At 44.9% G+C, this 21,578-nt stretch overlaps 1 protein-coding gene and 1 non-coding gene across 3 annotated transcripts in view; both read right to left on the reverse strand.

Annotated features, from left to right (window-relative positions):
- The window catches only part of ELMOD1 (ELMO domain containing 1), a 69,174-nt gene extending 68,166 nt beyond the window's left edge, over positions 1-1,008 (reverse strand). The window contains exon 1 of one of the 2 annotated variants that reach the window (XM_045797698.2): positions 919-1,008. The gene's annotated coding sequence lies outside the window, so the exon portion shown is untranslated. Of the gene's footprint in view, positions 1-299; positions 550-918 lie in introns of those variants that run through there. The other variant, XM_045797692.2, reaches the window with a different exon arrangement.
- A 19,784-nt stretch (positions 1,009-20,792) lies between these two features.
- On the reverse strand, positions 20,793-20,924 carry LOC123792744 (small nucleolar RNA SNORA61). Its single transcript, XR_006779785.1, has one exon. It is a non-coding gene; the product is annotated as a small nucleolar RNA SNORA61 (small nucleolar RNA).
- Between the last annotated feature and the right edge of the window lie 654 nt (positions 20,925-21,578).

Consider the following 21,578-nt stretch of genomic DNA (forward strand, 5'->3'; position numbering starts at 1 on the left):
GTGTCCCGGCCGAGACGCAAACGGCCTCCCGCGCGGCCCCGCAGCCCCGCGGGCGTTAGTTCTGGGGGGGCGGAGGGGGAAAGGATGACGGTCCTGGTTGCCCCTGAAGCCCTGCACCGAGGCTGGGCTTACTCTCATTCCAGCCCCTCTCTGGCCACAGCCCCGACCTCTCCGCTGCGCCCCAGACGCAACGCAGCTCGCACGGTGCCGCGTCCTCATCACCACCTCCCAGCTCTCCAAGGGCATTCGCCTCTCGCCCCTCTGCACCTCCGGGGTCGGCCCCAGGCGCGGCGACTCACCCGGACCCCGGCGGCGGCGGGAAGCTCAGCAGGTCCCGGCGCGCAGCGGCCGGGTCTCCATCCCCGCCCTCCGCAGGCGCTCGTGCTGCGCGCTCGCCGGCGGCGCTGGACGCGGTCCGTCCGTCCCCCGCGCCGCGGCTGCACTGGGTGGCCGCGGCTGCCGCACTGGCTGCGGGCGGGGCGGGGGCGGGCCAGGAATCTGGGTCGCGGGGAGCGGAACGAGCCGGGAGGCAGCCGGGCGGCTGGCGGCGGGGAGGCGACCGAGAGCAGCCCGCGGAGGGCGTGCGGAGGCTTCCCTGAGAGCGCGACGCGGGCGGCGACTGAGCATGCCCAGTCCCCAGTCGGGGGCGCGGGCGCGGGGCCGGGGGAGGGATAGCTGCTGGGGGCCAGAGCGGGGGCGCGGCCGCGGTGGCCCGCTTGGGTTGCGCCGGGCAGACTTGCGGGAGGCGCGGGGACCCGGACACCTGTCTGTCCTGCAGCAAGCCCTGCAATGAGGGGCAAGGTGTGCGCCTCGCTTGCTCCACAGAGAATTGTCCAGAAGGCAAAGTTTGCTTTAGCTCAGCTCCGGCCCTTGCGGCCTCACCGAGCGATTCCCGAAATCCAGGCACGCGCGCCCCACCTGCTTTCCTGTGCCTGGGGACCAGCCTCCCGGGTGCGCCGGCAGCGCCCGCCTTTCCCGACTCCTGGACCAGCCGGGTCAAGTTCTCCAAGAGCCAGCCCTTTAATTAGGTGTAATTGAGAGATGCTGTCAGGCCTCCCAGGTCACATATCTGCGTTTCAACCAGGGCTTCGGAAACAGTATCTTCACCCCGGGGTTAATTGTAATGGATGGATGATACACACCGTGGTCTGGGGCTCTTCAGGGAGCACTGCTTCACAGTGCAACAGGAGTGGCCCAGAGTGACGCACTGAACGCTCTCTGTGCTGGGCTGCGTGTGGAATGACGCCTCTTATCTTAGAGGTAGCGTGGGGTCAGGGAAAGAGGGTGAGCCTCCAGGTCGGCCTCGATCTCAGTTTATCTACCACCCCGGTTCCCTAGCCATTCTGTGCCTCTGTAGCCTGGAGAATGGCGATCCTGACTCCCTGGATTGTTCTGAGGATTAAGTGAGGCAAGTAGGCAGAGTGCTTGCTGTATAGCAGATGTTCACTAAGTAGGTCTCTGAAGGTTCCACGGCCACTGATCCGTTTTCATGACAGGTTGGGTTTGTGCTAATCTTGAAATGGTGAACATTTGTGGTGTTGCCTCATCACATTAAATAACCTTTAACTTGGATCTTTCTAACTTTTTGTTAAAAAAACATTAGCCACTGTTACCTTTTCTCTCACCTCTCCAGTTTCTTCCTACTTCCTTGAATAAACCTCTGGGGAAAAGCTAGACCACGGCCACAGGTAGGAGCCATTCACTATGGGCAGGATTATCCACATAAGAATTTCACTCCATAGTCTTCTACAAGTAGTTTAATTGATGCGCATTCCCTGTGGTCCTTGTTTCACAACTATTGCACAAAGTAAGGTCTGGAAGGAAGTTTACTCTGCACTAATACTGCCCACTCTTAAGAAGTATCAATGTTCAAAAAGAAAACTTTTCAAAGGCGCCTGGGTGGCTCAGTTGGTTAAGCATCTGACTTTTTTTTTTAAATTAACACATAATGTATTATTTGTTTCAGGGGTACAGGTCTGTGATTCATCAGTCTTATACAATACACAGTGCTCACCACAACATATACCCCCCCCCAGTGTCCATCACCCAGCCACCCCATCCCTCCCACCCCCTCTACTCCAGCAACCCTGAGATTAAGAGTCTCTTACGGTTTTCTCACTTTCTGGTTTCATCTTGTTTCATTTTTTTCTGTCTTCCCCTATGATCCTCTGCCTTGTTTCTCAAATTCCACATAGCACCGAGTTCATAAAGCATCTGACTCTCGATTTCAGCTCAGGTCATGATCTCAGGATGGTGGGATCGAGCCCCGCATTCAGCTCTGTGCTGGGTATGGAGTCTGCTTAAGATTCTCTCTCCCTCTCCCTCTGCACCCCTGCCCCTGATCATTCTCTCTCTCTCTCAAAAAAAAGTAAACTTTTCATTATCTCCCGAACATGTCATTTTCTTTATGATACTTTGCCTTTATTTATGGTATCCCACCCTTTCTGGAATAGTCTTCCCTTTCCATTCCACTTCACAAAGTCGTACCCACTCTTCAAGCTCAACTGCCACCTTCTTTCTGAAGACTTACCCAATCCCCACAGCAGAGTTCGTGCCTGCTGCCATTCTGCTGTCTTCATGTGTCACCATCTACTGGCATTGTCGAAGCCGTCTGAAACAACCTCCCCAGCGACTGTTATGTACAGGCACTGTTCCAGGCACCAGAAAGATAGCAACACACAAGACAGACAGGGTCCCTGCCCTCATGTAACTTATCGTCTAGTTGGAAGAAGATAGGCAATAAACACCTAAATGATAATCGCCAAGGACACAGGTCATGTATATTTTTGTCTTTGTGTTATTCTTCAGATTAGTGTACATAGTCTAGATTCATCCTTCCAAGAACATCAGTATAATATTAATATTGGCACTAGGCCGACCAGACTACATGGACATGGATCCCTGGCTGGTTGTTGCTGAAGCAATGATTTTTACTCCTTTTATTTGACTCCCTCACCTAAAATAGTCCTAATCCCAGACCATTCTAGGTAGGTACCTACAATCCCATGTGAGGAATGGAAGGGGATGGGGTAAAGCTAGAGAGTTTAGCCCCCACACCAAATTATATCCTTTCTCTAAATTCAAGGAAGGGCATTTCCAGTGGCTGGATTCAACCTGGATTCCCAGCTCTCCTGAGTCCCAGACCTTTCAGGATCACGCACCACTTCCAATCCCTCCCCTCTCATGATCTTTGGCCTCTATTTATGTCAGTAGTCATCTCTGTTGTACGTCATTGGACTGTTTGGATCTATCCGCTCTCAGAATGACTCCAGCTTTTTTCTCTGATTCTCTTGTCTGAGTGTGAGACAGACTTGGCACCTCTTAGAACGAACTGTTCCAAAGCACATGTGTATATATGTGTTCCACAGCAATTAGTGACAGCCTTGCCACTGGTTAATGTTTAATCCAGGGCGGGATCTCATTCACCCTTACATAGACAGCACTTTGCAGATGACCATTATCCAATAGATCTTCGATAAAAGATTGTGAAATGAATGAATGAATGTATACAAGTTCTCAACTCTTCTCACTCCCTCAGACTACAGTTCTTTTTTAATTACGCTTTCTGCTACCCCTACGATTTGGCTCAATTTCACCCTTTTCTATTCTACTAATTTCCCTCCTGTCACAAATCCACAGATCTCTGCACTTCAGCATCCACAGAGCATTCTGAAGAAAACCTTAATTCATTAAATAATTTGTGTGATATAATGAAAACCACAGCCTATTATCTGTAATTCGGTATCATTCTTGCTTCCTCTGGTCCACAGCGACTACCTGTAAAACTTTTCTCTTTTCCATCTCCCCTACCCGCCATGTTTTGAACAATGTGCTTCTGGCTCTCCCACTGCCCCAGAGAAGAGAGACCGTCAAGGGTCATCACCCTAGGCATTAGCTCATTACGGTGAATATGCCACCCACCCCCCTCCTCTTCCTCTTCAATCTTAGCAGAGTAAATATCTTTGTTCTTGGGTGCTAGTCTATATCAGTAGACTATTTTCTTCACTTTCTCCCGGCTGTTACCAACCTTTCTCTCTTTCTCTTCTCTCTCTCAACCACCTTCCATCTTCTGATAAACATACCCAGAGTTTGTTGGGAAGCCTGATTTGACACCCAAGCCCCTTTAAGATGTCTAAAAATGACTGTCTGGTGTGACGCTCACAGGGGTTCTTTCAAGAAGCCTTGTTGGCTCTTTCCCATCTCCAGGCACTTCTTTTGTGCTTCATCATGGTTACCGTTACAACTGCCAAGCTTGTAAGTACACCAAGATGTGTGACCTCATGCTCTGCTAACTGAAAAAGCTTTTCTAAATATCTCCATCATCAGACATCTGTTTTCTTTTAGTAGAGTACCAACCAAGCACTGCTCAAGGAAAACTACTCTGATATGCAGCTTTGTCACAGGCAAATAAAGCATTTCTCACCAGTTAATCAACTCTGGAGCACTATGACTAATAGTGTAGTGGAATGACATACAGAGAGACGTACAGCATTTCAGGTAATAACCTTGTTTGGATTAATCCAGGAAGTCCTCACGGGCTTCCCAATCATGGGGATCCTTGCCCAGGTAGTTTGGCACCAATTAATTGTTGCAATGAAGGAAGTAAAGTGTTTGGTGACACTTGCTACAGCAATGTTACATAATGATAAAGCACAAGCTTAGAAATTCAGGGATCTGGGCTTCGATGTTTTCAGCCGTCTGTCTAAAGTAAGGATGGCAGTAAGAGTGTCTACCTCGTTGTGTTTCTGGTGGGATTAAATGCATGATTTGTACAGTGCTTAGCATCATGGCTAGCCCATAGTGCTCGATACATGTTAGTCATGACTCGAGCTCCATTATTTTTGGATAAAACTTGTATTTAACAAATTACCATGGGATCAATGGAGGTGGCAGCTGAAGGAACTGAGATCATCTGATGTAGCATTTAGATGTAATGAGCAGAGGGTCCACAGAGGAGGAACTTGTGCCACTAAAGTCTGCCCCAGTTACAGCAGTGGAGCTGGGGTGGGTGGGTGCTGTGCTCTGTCATCTGTGGGAGTCCACAGCAGCTCATTATAGGTGACACAGAGTCTGGGTCTTTCCCAGGCAGGTGGGTGTGCTGCTATGCTGCCTTGCTCAGGAGATTTCTCATGGAACATCATCCTTAGGTGTTTATTTGAATAAAAACCTCCCCACCCAGAGGTTTCTATCTTTAGCAAGGTTCAATTGCACAATGGGCAAGTAGGAGTTTCCCGCCTGGATCATTTTGTGGGTGGGGTGGAAGTCGTGGCCCATTTACTTATTTTTAATCTAGCTCTGGTCTTAATGTTGTGACTTGAACAATTGGTAGTAGGGGATGTATGTGTTGTATTTATTGGCTTCATCATGAGACCGGAAAGGCAACCTGTAGGCTTGACGTGTTAGGCCTTGTCTCATTTTGCTGAATTGTTGTATAAAGTTTAGAAATTAATATAAGGCCATTCTGTTTTCCAATAGAATGGATTTTATAAGCCTGTGGAGTTCTGGGTACAAAACTGACATGGCAGTTGGACCCAATATGTCTCCTAATATCTACATTGGTAAAATTGTGCCTGGGATTGTATGAGAGTTAATCATCATGCTAGAGAATGCTTGAAACCAAATACACTAGAGCTCTGAGACTGCTGCCATGGCAGGAGTTCTCAGGATATGGTACAGAGAGGGCTTTCCAAGGCCTAAACCCTGGTCCAAAATGCAGTCCACTTAATAATCATTTATTGAACACGCAGTGTATATAACGTGTTAACACTAGATACTGGGGAGACAAAGATGGATAAAACACTGTCTGTGATCTTGAGGAACTCATATCCACATAGAGCATAAACACCTGTGCGCGCGCGCGCGCACACACACACACACACACACACACACACACACACACACAAAGTGTGGGCCTTTTCTCTGGGTTTTTGCTAATACAGGATTAAATCTCTATCAAACCTCTTTCTCCTCCCCTTTCAGTCACCCTGTCAGACTCCTCTGGGCCTGGTTTTTGTTTGAGATGTCGTTGCCCTGTGACAACACAGGCCAAAACCATCTGTGAGTCCTTGTGCTCAGGCCCCCACTCTTGTCAGCCAAGTCCAATGGAGTTTAGTTAATCTCTGAAAGATGGCGGATCATGCAGGAATCCAAGAGCAAGAAACTCATGTCAGACAGCAAGATAAAAGTTGGACTGTGTTGTGACTGACTCTGTGGATGATGCTTCTACTTGGAAATTTTATTGGGCCCAACCCGCAGTGACCTTTACTGATGGTCAGCCTGGAGCTGGGGCATTGACGTTTAATAGGTAGCAGTTTCTATACTAGAATATATTTAAGGAGCAAATTAACATTTTTGAAGGGGTTGTTTTGTTTTGTTTTTTGAGGACCGTCACGTTTAGTGGATGGGAGAGAATTTAGGCTTCTATGGGTCTATGAAAACCAGGCTACTTAGGTTGCATGGAAACCGTTTGATGAAACTCTGGAAAGACAAGTCATCTGTTGGGATGCCACGATAAATTTCCAGGACAATTCGAGTCACCTATAAAAACACATATTTTCCAGGGACAACAAATTAAAAAAATGCATCTTTTGGAAATGACATGACCTACATAAAAGTAAAGGGGAATATCATTTGTTTTGTGGATGGTGCTGGGCTAGACAAAGATGACATCATTTCCCTTGCTGGTCAAAACCCAGTCAACTTCTAGGATCTCAGTAGTGGTGTAAGGTAGGCCCAGGTGTATTACATTTTTAAATTGCTCATTGCTGATCCCAGGGTTGGAGCCATGCTCCACATGGTTTTAGGTGGAATAGTGAAATTGACTATATTGCTTATGGCATCTTGAAACCGCTGAGAGCTAGAACTCATGGCTCTTGTGGTCAGACTTGAAGGAATCAACATGTAGGGGTCTCAGCACACATGCAGCTGTGTCCACCTCCTGGATGCTTCTGGCCTTGACTAGGAGGACACAGTCAAGCAGGCTGTGGCCAGCATGGCAGAGAAGTGGCTCCTTGTTTCTCATTCTTTGGGGATACGAGTCTCCATTCCTAAAAAAAAGGAAAGTTCTCATCACTAGAAAGAAAATAATTTTCCATTGAGGGGGGAAAAAAGGACTGAGTGAGGGTCACGAGCCATATGGAAAATCTTAAATTTGTACTTTTCCCAACAATTAATTTCACATCTAGTTTTCATTAAAATAATTTTTCATGTTATGTTCTTTACATGGTAAAACTTCCAGTGGAGAGCATTTTGCTGACTTTTTCATACTCTTTGTGAATACAGTGAAAATTTTTGTATTAGGACCTAGTTTATTTAAAAGAATTCTAGGGGCACCTGGGTGGCTCAGTTGGTTAAGGGACAGACTCTTCATTTCGGCTTGGGTCATGATCTCAGGGTGATCTCAGGGCTATGAGATCAAGCCTGGGGTGGGGATCCGTGCTTAGTGGGGAGTCTGCTTGGGTTTCTCACCCTCTGCCCCTTCCCCTCTGTGTGTGCTCTCTCTCTCAAATCTTAAAAAAAAAAAAAGATTCCCTCTGCCCCTCTCCCATCCTCACTCTCTCTTTCTCTCTTTCTTAAAAAAAAAAAAAAAGAATCTGGATGTATGGCCTAGAATAATAATTTAAAAAATAGAGATAAAAAACCTCTGGCAAAATTATATTTAAAACAGATGGCTTGGTCATGTTACACTATTCAAAGGATACGACTGAAACATTATGACAATTAGCTATTACACAATATAACATTATTCCAAGTTTCTCATTTCAACACATATTGGGAATTTATGGGGTTGTTTTATTCCAAACTATTTTCTGGTACACTATCCACATGTTTACATATGTATTGTACCATTTGCCTTAACCTTGAATATACTATTTACCTCACAATCAATGTCAAAACTAAAGGCTTTTTTTGTGTGTCTGTGGAGCAGAAATTTTCATTTTTATTTCATAACTGAATAATTCTGATTCTTCTGAAAATCGATGTAATTCATTCATCTTCAGGTGAGGCAAGATCAAGATCAAGTTTGTTATAGACATTGGTGTTTTAAATTTATTTTTTCTTCAGGATCTACCAGCTTGTTGTAAGAGGGAATAATATAATAAAAATGTGGCTTTTTCCGTGATATTTATCTATGTGGTGGAGAAGAATTTGGTGTAAGTTTTAAGTTTTGGTGAAGGTTTTAAAATGTGTTCACTAGAGGCGCCTGGGTGGCTCAGTAGGTTAAGCGTCTGCCTTCCCCTCAGGTCATGATCTCGGGGTCCTGGGATCCAGCCCCTTGTAGGGCTCCCTGCTCTGCAAGGAGTCTGCTTCTCCCTCTCCCTCTGTGTCTGCCCCCTGCTCGTGTTCTCTCTCTCTCTCAAATAAATAAATAAAATATTTTTAAAAATAAAATCAAATGTATTCACTAATTTAAATCCCATATTATGTGATGTATTAGCAAGAAATTCTGTACTAATAAGCAAAAAAAAGTAATCTTTGTGACTATGTATTTATTTAATGTCAAAAGCAACATATATCCCACCCCCTGCCCCATTTTACAGGTATGAATTGGTAATGTACTTTGAGTAAATAAGGGATGGATGGATGGATAAGTGGCTGGATAAGTGGACGGACGGGTGGATAGGTGCAGAGGAGGGAAGGAAGGAAGGGATAAATGAATACCATGGACAAGGCATTCATCTGTCCAGAATTTTCTGAGACTCTCCAGATTTCAAATATTGTCTCTCACTGTCAGATTGTGTTTCAGATGATGAATCTCAATTTTTGGTTCAGAAGTCATGTTACCGGGGTGCCTGTGACTCAGTCATTAAGCGTCTGCGTTCGGCTCAGGGCGTGATCCTAGCGTTCTGGGATTGAGCCCCGCATCAGGCTCCTCCACTAGGAGCCTGCTTCTTCCTCTTCCACTCCCCCTGCTTGTGTTCCCTCTCTCGCTGGCTGTCTCTCTGTGTCAAATGAATAAATAAAATCTTAAAAAAAAAAAAAGTCGTGTTACCATATACATGGAGATATTTCTCCTACTTATTTAATATGCAAACTAAAAAAAAGAAACACATTACCATGACATCCTATCTTCATGCTGGATTTATTGAGTGCTATGTACTAGGTTCTGTTGGGCAACGGGGATGTGAAGATAAATACTGTGGAGACCAGCCTCAAAAATAGTAGCAGTCTGGTAGCAAAAAGAGTCATGGAAACAGACATACTTAATGCAAAAGAGTAAGTGGTGGACTGGAGATATGGACAGATTCCTGAGGGGAGCCCACCGGGAGGAGTGTCTGCGTATATCCCTCTTTAGTAAGGACCAGCAATTTCTACACACAAGGGAACTTTTCCATCAAAGCGCGTGTGTCCTCGTAGCTCAGTGGCGTGTCACGACAGTGCCCTGTGACTCTTGCAGTGTCGGTATGCAGTTTATGGAAAAGGCTGTGGCTTTACATTCGTATTGAAGTGTATTAGTCACAACGTAGAGCAGTCTGCCTCTGAAAGTTCGACTTTTCAGCTCTTGAAATTCCATGTGACAGCCAGGCTTAGAGTACCTGTTCTTTTGTTATTGTAGGAAGGGCATTTCCTCTGTGAAGTGTCTCTGAAGTCCAAAACCATTACTTATAAATTCATAATTAACTCCCTTCGCTTCGACAGGCGTTTCTTGAAATCCTACTATAAATGAGACACATTTCTAGGGAGAGGCCACATAGTCGGGTCCTGAAAATTAACTGTAGCCCCCTGGATAATAATAATACCTGAAGGTAATACAAAATAATAAAAATAACTGACATCTCCACATTGCTCTCATGATGTGCCAAGCACTGCTGTAAGCAGTCGACAGACTGGCTCAACTAAAATGACATGGGGCTCTCACGTCTCTGATTTAACTGATTTCTGTGCATTTGGGAATAAAGGAGATGAGAAATTTGTGTTTGAATATGTGAGGAAATACAGCCCTCTTTGCAAATCTCTGTTTTGTTTGCTAGATCACTTTAGCCAGTGTTTCTGTAGAGCCAGTGTGGAAGGAGCTGCACAGATGGCCAGATTATCAACACTTTTTAAAGGCAGAGAAGCAGCCAATGGTAATACGAACTTTCAGTGCTGAGGAGCTACCCGTAGGTGAACCAATATGGCTTTTTTATTTATAACATCTATCGCTTTATGAAAGTAAAACACATGCATTAGTTAAGTAGAGGAGAATCTATTACATTTTTCCTGTTCCCTGTTCCACTGTTGTTTCTGGATCAAAGTTCTGCGTGACTGGGGTGCCTCGGATATGAATGTGAACAAGCCCCTAAAATAAGAAAGTAGGGGGCGAAGCCCCCAAAGGAAAGATCAAAGTGGCAACAGCGAGGCTGTCACGCTCGCAACATCAGCTTCAGTTGGAGGAAGTGAGTCGCAAAATTATCCACAAAGGCTCTGTTTTGTTGTTGTTCTCATTAAAATGGCAGAAGAACCCGCTAGAAGAGTTCCTAGTAGCTCAGACCTCATGGAACAGGATTCCATGGTTCTGTGATGAAACTGAACTGCAGACATTTTCTTCTGTGATCGGAAAATTTGCTAAGAAATCCCCAGTCTGCCTAGTTGTATGGAGAGTGCCATCCAAACTGCGGGTGATGTTTTCATTCTCCTTGAAATTGGCTTTTGTTGAATGGGAGGAAAGGGGCCAGGAATACTTGGAACACTAGTTTTGCATCAGAATCGCTTGGGTAAATATCTCCCAAATAAACATGCCAGAACATCACCTAGGCCTAGGGAATCCGAATCCTTGGGGTGTGGGGCCCAGGCATGTATGTGTTTAAAAACTCTCCCAGATGACTCTAATGCACACAGCTGATTAAGAACCATACACTTAGGAGATAAGCCAAGTTCTGTAAAAGCATGAACGGGAGCTTGTTTGTTTCCTATTTTATTCTGTTCTTGCAGTAAAATCATAAAATGTGTACATTTCCCCAGGCTGAAACTTTTGAACAGGCCTATTGTGAATAGACTGTAATGTGCTTATTTCCTTTTTTTGCCTAAGTGGCACTAGTCCTTAACTAGCATGACAGCAAGGGCGTTTAATAGGCGCTCCAGAGAGAGAAGCAGTGCTTGCCATCACTTACCATTAACATTTATTAGGCTCTGGTCGGCATGGTAAGGCCACCCGAGACTGGACCAGTTCATTTATAGAGGAACATAGTGTAGCAGACAGGGATGGGGGAAAAGTCTTAAAGCAAAACATTTCTTTAGAATCTTGTCCATCATCTGTATGGCCTCGCTTTGGGCCAGCCTCAATTCAGAACACTGTGCTTGCATTCTGTCACGTCATCGTCGGAACAACCATAAAGGTGACTCCTTTGATTATTCCCACTTTAAAATGAGGAACCTGAGGGGCGCCTGGGTGGCTCAGTTGTTAAGCGTCTGCCTTTGGCTCAGGTCATGATCTCAGGGTCCTGGGATAGAACCTGCATTCAGCCCCGCATTGAGCCTGCATCAGGCTCCCTGCTAGGTGGGAAGCCTGCTTCTTCCTTTCCCATTCCCCCTGCTGGTGTTCCCTCTCTCACTGTGTCTCTCTGTGTCCAATAAATAAATAAAATCTTAAAAAATAAATAAAATGAGGAACCTGAGACATGGAGAGGTCAAGGTCACGAAGCCAGCAAGGTTCCAGGCTGTCTAATCTAACTGCATTTGAACGACTGACTGGGTGATACCATCTCTCGAAGTCATGGCCTTGACTGCAATCTGGGGATAGGGAATAGAGTGCATATTTCATTTGGCTTTGTCTGTTTACTAATTGTTCATCAGAAGCAGCCCCATACCTAGTGGCAGCCTGGGGTGAGTTTTAGAGGAGGGCGAGGAAGAGTGCGTATGGCTATTTGCTGAGACCACGCACACCTCCTTCCCCCGTTGCTCTCGCTCCCTCCTCCCCTTTGTCTTTTCCCTTTTCTTCCTGCCCCAACTTTTCCTTTTCCACTGCTCAGGCTGTCAGTCTAGAGACATTACCTGCAGAAATTCTTAGTGTTCTTGGGAACTCTCAGGTATAAATAAGCAGAGTGGGAGAAGAAAGCCAAGTGTGATGTCAGGCAAAGGAGGCACAGGTAAGAACCCTGTGGAAGGGAAACGCTGAAAGAGCCAGGGATGTATCCATGCGGAGTGGAGGGAGGGGCATCCCAGGGGCCTTTCCCACCTGTCAGGACACCGATGAGGTTCCTGCGAAGCTGGAGGAAAGGGAGGTGGGAGGTGGGTTCAAGTCAGGAACGAGTGAGCTGAGGGGTACAAATGAGGGATGCAGTTCGATGCAACCCAGCCCTGTCTGTTTCATCTCTGCAGACCTGGAGGGCAGCAGTGGAGGCCAGGGTGGGGAAGGGAAGCACGGTCCTTGGACAGGGATGGATTATTACCTAGTAAGACTCTTGTCCCATGAAATTGCAAAATCCTATTATGTTAGAGTGAAAGGGCCCTTTGAAATGTTCGAGTCAGGTAATTTTAAAAAAATTTTAGTCACGGAACCCGCATAAATGGCCTTCTACTGTGAACCCCACAATGTAAGATGGATAGAAGCAGATGTGCTGTCCGTAAAGTGGGCTTGAGCCAGCATCCCTCCCCTCTCTCCCTTCCTGCTGTGGTTGGTGACTACCTGACACATCTCTGAGAAACACAACTGAAATATCAATAGTTCGGTCTAAAGGCCCCATTTCACAGAGAAGCAGTTGAGTTGTAGAAAGGTGACGAGACTTGCAGGAATGAAATACTCCTCACTTGTGCCCCCAGCAGTATGTTCTTGGATGTACCTCACTGCCTTTCAACCCGTGAACAGAATCGATACACGAATATACACTAGCACTATTTACATGCAGTACGTGCTCCTGGAGGCAATAACGCAAGATGTAAAAGTATAAGCTATGGCCTTCAAAGAGTTTATAGCCTATTTGGGGGAAATTGAATTAATAACCTAAAAGTTGAATAGTTGAAAGAGACCAGGGGGCGGGACCTGCCAGGAGTGATATAAATCAGACACCGTCCATCTCTGCTCCCAGAGGGGTTGGACTGTCCCCACAGTGGGAGCCTTCTGAACACACCTGGAGTCCTTGACCTCTCACTTGTCTGCTCAAACCTGCCCCAGCTGCTTCCCCCAGGAGGGATTTAAAGCCCCCACAGGGCTCCTCCCTGCTGCTCAGTGTCTGGTTTAGTCTATGAGCTCTTCAGAAGTGTTTGCTGCCTGTTGCTTCTTTTTAAATTAAAAAAATTTTTTTTTTTTTAATTTTTAGGGGGCGCCTGGGTGGCGCAGCGGTTAAGCATCTGCCTTCGGCTCAGGGCGTGATCCCGGCATTATGGGATTGAGCCCCACATCAGGCTCCTCCACTATGAGCCTGCTTCTTCCTCTCCCACTCCCCCTGCTTGTGTTCCCTCTCTCACTGGCTGTCTCTATCTCTGTCGAATAAATAAATAAAATCTTAAAAAAAATTTTTTTTAAAGTAATCTCTAGACCCAGTGTGGGGCTCAAACCTACATGCCTGATATTTAAAGTCAGGTGCTCTACGGACTGAGCCAGCCAGGGGCCCCTCTTGCCCCGTGCTTCTGAGCCCAAGTTCTGGGAACTTGCTTTCCCTGAAACTGTGAGCTCTTCTGAGTCGACTTTGTCCTTAAACTCTGGTGACGGAGGGCTTTTCCCTGCTGGTAGACTTCCCTGAAGATGGTTTGCTGGGAGTTTCAGTAATTGCCCGCTTTGGATTTCTTCTCTGTCACTGTTTTGGGATGACTCTGCTACCTTGGGTTGCTTGCATGGCACTGGTAAGTCTGCCCTGCTTTCTGGATGGACTGTCTTCTGGCAACACTGGTGGATGGGCAGCTCTGCATCTTCCCTTTGTGGAAACAGACCTTGCCAATGGTGCCCGAGGAGGTCCTGTCTCCTTGCTGGTGGCTTTTCCTGGTCTTAGCTGCAATCCGTCTAACTGAATGTGGACCTGAGTGCATATGTATCTTTCGGGCCTTTATGTCACTAAGGGGTGGAGAGTTGTTTTTTGCAACCTAATTTGCAAATAAGAGCATGAGTGAACTAGCAGCCTTACCTGTCCCTTCCAGGCCCTGACCTCCCCCTGGTAATACTATGGCTGTGTGGCATCTAGACCAGCAGTTACTATGGGAGAATATTGCTCTGAGGCCTTATATCTCCTTCCTCACCCAGGAGGACCACCTCCTAAAGACCCAGCACACGGGACATCTCGTTACAGTGCGGCCTACCTCACTGACAGTTTGACCCATGTGGAGGAGTTAGAGAAGTCCTGGCTAGCTATTTGGTGTTGACCTACCTTCTTCTATTTTTCTAGGTCCTAGAATCTAGTCATGGACTCTTCTACTGATCAGGTGAAAATCAGGCTGAAGATCATTAGTCTCAAGAAGTAAGCAACCTGCTATGTGAGTAACCGCCCCAAGGACCGCATTTATGGAAAAGCCCTGACAAATCTGGGGGAGAAAAACAGTGCTGGTGTGAGAGAGAAGCAGTAACCCAGCTTTTAAATTCAAATAGAAGTCTTTCTCCAACTGAAATTGAAGTGCATCACGGCAGAGAGGAGCTCAAGCCCCAGCTGTTGATAGGAGACTTATGTTCACTGTGAGAGTCTGAGAATTTTCCAGCCGTATGCCCAGTGTATAGCAAGGGTAGAGACGGCTCAGCTCCATATTAAAGGCCCGACAGTCTCCTCTGTGTGGGCTGCTTATGTTGTCCACTCCTGGCATTTGTGTATGACTTGGGACTTTGGCTTCCTGGCCTATGGTTGGTATGGAAAGTGCCTTGTTTGGAGGGGTGGGGTTTACATTTACCCCCTTCTAATAGGGCTGGACCCTTACCAACTGTGGCTACATGTTTAATGATAGACTAGTGGCTGGAGCCTCAGTTCCTAGGTCCGTGTAGGATGGCATCCTCAGTCTCCCTCACAGTGTTGTTGGGAGCAAGGCGGGGTTCTCATTGTGTTTTATGGTCCAAGGGCCTGGATCATGGTGATCAAAGTCTGAATTTCAAATTCCTTAGGAATTTCTACATATCAGATTTCCTTTCTTGTTTGTGCAAGAAACAAAGCAAGGGTACTCTGGCTGTGGAGTGCTCTGGTTTCGCTTGCTTGCCATCCTTGACCTGGGGGCCATCTCTGCCAAGCACTTGTTCCAAACCTGACTCACCAGGAGAGTACGACCTTGGATCTTGAAGTGAAAGGGGAGAGGGTTGAGAAGAGTGTTTTGGACTGAGCAGGAGCTGTGCTGAGGCTGTGCTATGTATCTGAGGCCAAGCACCAGGCCCTATTCCTTAAAAAAAGGATGGATGACTGATTTCTTGCTTCATCCTGGGCTCTGGACCAGACAACCTGATACAATGCTGCTTTAACCGAAAAATATGGCTAAGGGAAGGAGTGTTCCTGACCCACATCTTCCCTCAGGAAATAGAAATGATTGCTGAAACCCAAGTGTTTTTGTTTAGAACACCAAACAAAGGTTTTCAGCTCTTCTTCAATTTGTGGTTTGACCCCATTTCTCTAATGTCAGTGTTTCTAGGAGCATAAAGCTCCAACCATCACCTCTGTCATAGACTTGGGTAGAAGAACTAACGACCATTCTAGATCATCTTGAGACTAAGCCATGCTCTATAAAATGGCACAACCAAGAATGCAAGACATTGTACTGGAAGTGAATTCATTACTGTAGTAATCTTTCCTTGTGATGATTAGGTCTGACCCCCCAGCCCCAACAACAATCTCTTCAAGCTCCTGGGAAGAAACATTCATTGACCTTCTTTTATCCAACTAATTGACACCTTGGTTTCATTCCTTCTTGCTCTATTTAACAGCTAATGGAAAGGGGGCGTTTGTGATCTGCACCATTTGATTGTAGCTGCTCTCATTACCACTTCAGTATGGCTCCAGAAACCGAACTACCCCCAAACACATGACTGCTGACCTGAGTCCTCCCAGGGGCGCTCCCCACCACTGTTCCAAGAACTGGCAGAACCGGAGGCCCAGCCTAGATCTTCAGCACCAGCCACCGTTGTCAACATTTTTAGTTCCCAGTCAGATTGGCTTTTCTGCTTTGTCTGTGACTTATGGTCCGAATCCCTATTCATCATTTTGCTTCTTACTGAAATGCTTTGGTGTCTCTGTTACTTGTAGTTGATTTTTCTTGGTAGAAAGTGGGCTGACTTCTGAGACACCCTTTGCTACCCAGGCTTGGTTAAGGTCTGCTCAGTATGCCTAACGCTTTCTGTTGGGACTCTGAGTGGGAGAAGCCTGGGATCCCTTGAGTGCCGCGGCATCTCTGGAAGGCTTCCATATCGGCCAGAAGCCTGCAGTGATGCCGGAGCTCTGGAGGCAGGCTCCTGATTTCCAGGGATGGATTCTTACTTATTTTTATTTTTTCCTGTAAGTTCCTGCTTCCACTGCTGCCATCTCCTGGTTGGAGGTGCTGCTGCATTGAATGGGATATGCTTTGTGCTTCCTGCATTTCTTTAGGTCCTAGACGCTAAATTGTTTAACAATTTATCCGTAACTCCTTTTCTCTCCTGGATTCCCAGCCAAGGCTTGTCTGCCCACCCTCCTCACCCCACCCCACCCCACCCCAGTTTCCTTGGATTAGATCAGAACTAGTTAACACAAGGCCACTGTCACAATAACATATAGTCACTGCACTGAAAGAACATTTAAAACTATGGAGGAATTTGTAACAGAAGGGATGACATAAGAAATCTGTCAGAGACTCTTAAACCTCAAACAACTATTTAGGCAGGCATGGAAAACATTTTTAAACTTGAGATCATGGTCTATCTGTATCACCACCTCAATAATTCAAGTTCATTAAGTTTCTTGTTTCAAATGATATTTCGAAGCTATCTGTTTCCATTATGGTGTGTTAAATTTCATGAAGAGCTCCATAATCAGTGCTAATTAATTATTAATTCTTCATCCTGAGAGTGTCAACAGGCTTCCTAGAGATGTTGAAAAGTAAATTCTAGGTCTAGTTGACTTCCTCTTAACCACGGTCTCTGAAGCCATGATCATAAATAGGTGAGAAAGTTATGGTGACCAATCTTATTTCTGATGCTGAGAGCTGGAACGAAGAGAACAAGACAATTAATACTGCTTGTCTTTTTAAAAAGTTGACAAGAGAGTATTTAAACTTGCAATTAGGATTCTGGACACACTACTTTATTGAAGGTTAAAAGTTATACTGTGTAAATTATTCTTGCAAGTGTGCTTGCTTAAAGATGCAGCCATTTAAACAAAACATTGTTCATGTTTGTCATGTCCGTATTTGTCTCATGATGCTTGGACAGACTTCAGAATACCAGCGGACATCTTCCTCCAGTGCTGTCCTTGAGCATAATGCATACGCTTGGGGAAGGAGGGACACTGGGATGGACTCCTGCCTCAGCCACTAAGTGCGTGATTTGGGGAAAGCCGCTTCATCTCGAGGAGACTTTGCTTCCACATTTGTAAAATTGAGAGCATGAAACTTAGTCCTAGGGTTGTTTTTGTTGTTAGGGTTAAATAATAACGTATGTTCAGTGTTAGTACTTGCCAAAAGATAGTAGATAGATGTGTTTTAACATATAACACTGTGAGCACACAGACATGAATGTGAATCACTCTCCTAAAAATGTCTCCTATTTAACCAGCTTACACTTTGTCTTAGGTCTCAGCTGCTACATCTGTAAAATGGGATATGGAGATGACAGTAATTAGAACGGTTTTGAGACATACATTTTACAGGTTCTGTAATAATTTGATAATCTGAGTGCTGTACCATTTGGTTTCTTTGTCTCTCGTACTTTATAAAGTGAAAATATTTCACTTAAAATAAATTCCCAAAATATAAGAAACCTGGCCATTTGTTACACTGGGGAAGGTTTTTAAAGAGCTCTATGTTAATAAGTAACATGCAAAATTTTTCTTCGATGGCTGAACATTTGAAAAGCAGTCGCATGGCTTGTTAAACATGCAAATCACCAGGCCCTGGCTGCAGAGATTTTGAAATGCACCCTATAATCCACTGGGGCTCAGAGAAGCTATTAAAACTTACATTTGCATTTATTTGGCTCCTGTCTAGTGGGGCTTGGAATTGTTTTTACCAGGTCCTGCCATGCTGCTGATAACAGCCAGTCTGAGGGCCACCCTTGGAGAAACCTGCCCCAGTGCTGTGGCCGCTCATGTACCGTGTGCCCAGCTGAGAGTAGCTGGAAGATGTTGGAGATTCTATTTACAGTTTCATGCAGAGCAAGTTAGACTCCACTCACAGTTGGTACACTGGAGGCTTCATCAGGTCTGCGTGTCGCATTGTCACGCGTCGCAGACTTAGAGAGATACTCTAAAAGAAGAGCGGAGTGGGAGTTCTCAGGCAGAGGAGCTGCCTCTCGTGCCTTCCCTCCTTTGCTTTAAGCGAGGCATGATTTTGGTGCCTGGTAAGTTGCTTACATAATCCAAAAACTATTTTTGCAAAATGGACAAGTGGGTTAGAAAATTCTAAACTCCCTATGGTGAAGGTGAATAAAGATAATTCCAGCCCAACCAACAGAAAATGGCAAAATTGATGCTTCTGGCACGAGGGAGGTCTCCGTTAGCCATAAAGGAAAAGCTAAGACCATCTAATCAGATCTAACAAGAAATCCCCCCAAATTAGAAATGATCATGAAGATGATATGAAGTATGGATTTACATCCAGTACAGTTACTGATGAAGCTCGGTCTCTCAGCAAGTATCTTTTTAGTTAGGTGCGTTTTTGAGAGATTAATGATAGTAGGAAGCCATCAAAGTTGACATTTTAAAATGAATTGTTTATATATTTTTAAGATTATATGTTTTAAATTCTTGTAAAGGGAAACATTTTTAAGAAGTTGCCTCATTTGACCATAATTTTATAAATCACAAATCCCAGTCCTCTGACCACATCTCCCTGAAAAGTATGTTGCAAATAAGTAATTATTCTGTGAAGTAGCAGATCTTCAGCCTCAAGAGTAATAAGTAAACCATTTTGTGTGTGTGTGTGTGGGGGGGGTGTGGGCATTAAAACATTAATGTTTTACAGGTAAAATCTTATGTTTTCCACCTGACCAAGAAAACCACCAATCCTCCAAGCAGTGTTTTATGTTTTATGTAACACATTGAAGACTGGCCCCTTTTCTTTTTTTTTTCTTTTTTTCTTTCTTTCTTTTTTTTTTTTTTTTTGGCCTCTAATTACTGCATGGGAATTCTTTCACCATATGACTTACAAAACTGCAAACTTTTCATTGAATTTTTATCACCAAAGCATGAATAATGCATTCAGTCCTGAAATGTCACTGTGAACATCAAATGGTTTTACATAATGCATTCTTGCTGGAGTTTTAAGAAGACAGCAATCCGGGAAGCAGCAGAGACAAAAGTTTGGAAAGGAAACTTGTCATTTGATACAAACTTGTCATTTACCTAGGAGGGATAAAGTAAGTAGCAGAAGAAGAAGTGGAAAGACTGAGAAGTGAAAGTTTTTTTTTTTTAAACCATAAATAGGAAAAAAAAAAAAAAAAGCAAAAGTAGTACACTTGCCACTGGGGACGATGGTGGGGAAAAAGCCAGAAGGTAGCCAAAAACAAATGGTCTGGGTTGGGAGGGAGGGAAATTAGAAACCTCTCAATAGGATTTAAATCTGAAACTGCAGTGAAATGATACCATGATTTGGAAACATAGTAAATATATAATAAGTCTCAAGGACTATTGGGAGCATCTTTGGTATTTTCCGATTGAGGAATCTTGAAGTAGAAACGTAATGTTATTAAAATTCTATCTTTCAATGCTTTATTAGTTTATGATAGTATAGTGCTCATCCTTCTAGCATCCTTCTCTCTTAGGTTTTGAGATAAATCCAGCCGGATGAAGTGTTCAACCCCCTTACGGAATATGCTGTTACTTGTCTACCTAACAGCTGTTTTTCCTGTTTTTCTTGCTAACACAACCCTAATTTTATTTTTCTCCAGGTACAGTGTATTCTGTTAAGGTCTCTTGATCACAGGGAGCATGGGCCTCATCTCAGCCCCATGGAATTAAGCATGACTAGCCTGAAGCAGCCGTGGCAGTCCCACTCCCTTTAGCTAGTGATTGGTCGGAGGTAAGCGTGTTAATAATTTTCTGTTGCCACTGTAACAAATTAGCATAGAGTTCTTATTTCACGGTTTTGTAGGCCCTAAGTTTGGGTTGGCTCGCTTGGTTTTTTTGCTCTGAGTTTTCTAAGGACAGAATCAAGGTGTCAGCTGGCTGCGCCCTGATCAAGAATCAAAGTGTCGGGACGCCTGGGTGACCCTGTCAGTTAAGCGTCTGCCTTCGGCTCAGGTCATGATCCTGGGGTCCTGGGATTGAGTCCTGCGTCAGGCTCTCTGCTCAGCTGGGAGTCTGCTTCTCCCTCTGCCTCTGCTGTTCCTCCTGGTCTTGATCTCTCTCTCTCATGCTCTCTCTCTCAAATAAATAACTACAATCTTAAAAAAAAAAAAAAAAAAAGAATCAAGGTGTCAGCAGGCTGGGCCCTGATCAAGATACTGTGGGAAGGATCTGTTTCCAAGATTATACAGATTGTGGGCAGCATCTAGTTCTTTGTGGTTCTAGGACTGAGGTCCCCACTTCCTTGCTGGCTATCAGCTGGGGGCTGCTTCTAGCTTCTAGAAGCCTCTCTCCAGACCCTGCACACAGACTCTTACCTCTCTGAGCCAACAACAGTATGTTGAATCCTTTACACTTGGAATCTTTTTGATTTCTTCTGCTCGATCTCTCTTGCTCTGGCCAGAGTAGATGTTCTGTTTTGTTTTTTGTTTTTTATTCAAACCTTGTTTGAAACAGCCCACAAGCTATATACCAGACTATAAGCACTGGGACGCCAGCTTTATTGTTCCTTTTCCTCCTTTAACTACCACCAAGACCAGTGTTCAAATCAGATGGGAAAGAGAACCAGAGGGTTGGATGTTCTATTCTTAAGGAATTGCGTGGTTATATTAGGCCCCTAGATCCCCTCTTTTGAGGTTTGCAAACTTCATTATTCCTGTGTATTCGCAAGTTCCAAGGATGAGAGTGGGGTATCTTTGGGGGTCCATTATTCTGCCGCCCATAGTGTGCAACCCATGTATGATCAAAGAAACAAGGAGTCCATTGGGAACTTCATTTCCTGGATGAAAAGACAGAGACTCCGCTCCTTTTTTTCCAGCTAGAGGCATGAGTATGGGGACAAGATATCTGGAGCAGCTGCAGCAGCCACCTTGTAACAAGGAGACATCAAGAATGAGGACAAAAAGTCCACATACAAAGGGTGATGGGATGGGCGAGTAGGTAGCACCTGGGTTCTTGATGACAGTTTTGAACAGTAGGACCAATACCAGTGATTGCTTTTGTCTGGCTGTCGTGTCAGTTGAGGTAAAATAACTATTTTTTTTTTTAAGCAGTCTGTCTAGTTTTCTGTCATTGGCAACTAAAACCAATTCTGAATGATATGTTGCTCCTAGCCTTTATTTCTGGAACTCTACTGTGGGACAGATCTCTGCTTTTCCATGCTTAAAACATAGTATCGACTAAGCTGATTAAATTCATTTATACAGTAATTCATAATAAATGTCTTCA

This window comes from Ursus americanus, chromosome 16 (assembly GCF_024610735.1).
Source record: "Ursus americanus isolate L20-20 chromosome 16, mUrsAme1.1.p, whole genome shotgun sequence".
Classification (NCBI taxonomy): Eukaryota; Metazoa; Chordata; class Mammalia; order Carnivora; family Ursidae; genus Ursus; species Ursus americanus.